This window comes from Elephas maximus, chromosome 14 (assembly GCF_024166365.1).
Source record: "Elephas maximus indicus isolate mEleMax1 chromosome 14, mEleMax1 primary haplotype, whole genome shotgun sequence".
Taxonomy (NCBI): Eukaryota; Metazoa; Chordata; class Mammalia; order Proboscidea; family Elephantidae; genus Elephas; species Elephas maximus.
In genome coordinates, this window is record NC_064832.1 from 27,755,266 (window position 1) to 27,756,875 (window position 1,610).

The following is a 1,610-nucleotide window of genomic DNA, read 5'->3' on the forward strand; positions in this document are numbered from 1 at the left end:
CTTTTTTGATGTGTGTGTTTATTGCTATAAATTCACCTCTAAGCACTGCTTTTGCTGTGTCCCAAAGGTTTTGGTATGATGTGTTTTCATTCTCATTTGATTCTATGAATTTTTTTATTGCATCCTTGATTTCTCCTATTACCTGGTAGTTTTTAAGCAATGTGTCATTCAGTTTCCATGTATGTCATTTCATTCCTTGCCGTTCCTGTTATTTCTACTTTTATGGCATTGTGATCAGAGGACATGCTTTGTATTATTTCCTTGTTTCAGATTTTGTTGAGGCTTTTTTTTTTTTTTTAATGTAGTCTATTCTGGAGAATATTCCATGTGTACTGGAAAAGAATGTATACTTTGCTGCTGTTGGATAGACTGTTCTGTATATGTCTATGAGGTTGAGCTGGTTGATAGTGGCATTTAGACCTTCTGTATCTTTACTCAGTTTCTTCCTAAATGTTCTGTCCTTCACCAAAAGTATTGTGTTGAAGTCTCCTACTATTACTATGGAATTGTCTGTTTCTCTTTTCAATGCTGTAAGAGTTTGTTTTATGTATTTTAGGGCCCTGTCATTGATTGTGTAAATATTTATTATGGTTATGTCTTCCTGGTGCCTCATACAGTGTCCTTGCTTATCCTTTAAGGTGGATTTTGCTTTAAAGTCTTTTTTGTCAGAGATTAATATTGCCACTCCTGCTCTTTTTTGGTTATTGTTGCTTGATATATGTTTTCTGTCCTTTGAGTTTTAGTTGTTTGTGACTTTGTCTTATGGTATGTTTCTTATAGAGAGCATATAGATGGATCATTTTTTTTTTTTTTAATCCATTCTGTCTCTTTACTGGTGCATTGAAGCCTATTGCATTCAGTGTAATTATCAATAGGTATGAGTTCACTACTGTCATTTTGTTGTATTGTTATCTTTTGTGTGTGTGGTGTTGACAGTTTCTTGGTTCCACTTAATCTTCTGTGCTGAGCTCTTTTTGTTTATGTATATTCTTTTCATTTCTTTCATTATTGTTGATTTTGTGTTTATTGAGATTTTATGTTTTTCTTCTTTTTTATTTTGATGGGTAGATTCATTAGCTTTCTTTGTGGTTACCTTGAAATAAAAACTGTAGTTTGATACCATAAAGTAGGTAGCAAAGCCTTAACCCTATGCATGCTGTAACGCCCAATGGTTTCCTCCGTCCTTGTCAAGGGGAGTGCTAAACTTCTCTCCTTTCATACAATACTGCTTCCATTCACTATTGATCCCATTACAGTCATGCTTTTCCTCTCCACTCCACCACTAATCAGTACAAAGCTGAATCCATAATCAGTTCTCAGACTGTATCTTACATGACCCATCAGCATCATTTGACACAGTTCATCACTCCCTCCTCCTTGCTACACTTTTTTCACTTGGCCTCCAGGATATCACACAATTCTGGTTATGATCCTGGTCAGTGCCTATTCCCCTCTGCTCCCCTTCACTTCTGTCCGCATCACTGAACTCAGCTTCTCTGACCTCATTTCCTATTGTGCTTCCCTTGTTTAGTCTGACCAGTCCCACAAGTTGGCCTCTTTGCTATTCCTCAAATATGTCAGCTGAAGAGGCCTTATCATTGCTGTTCTCT

The 1,610-nt window shown here is 36.4% G+C and overlaps 1 non-coding gene across 1 annotated transcript; it reads right to left on the reverse strand.

Annotated features, from left to right (window-relative positions):
* Positions 1 to 1,100: 1,100 nt before the first annotated feature.
* LOC126058444 (U6atac minor spliceosomal RNA) lies at positions 1,101 to 1,226 on the reverse strand. Its single transcript, XR_007513223.1, has one exon. It is a non-coding gene; the product is annotated as a U6atac minor spliceosomal RNA (small nuclear RNA).
* Positions 1,227 to 1,610: the final 384 nt, after the last annotated feature.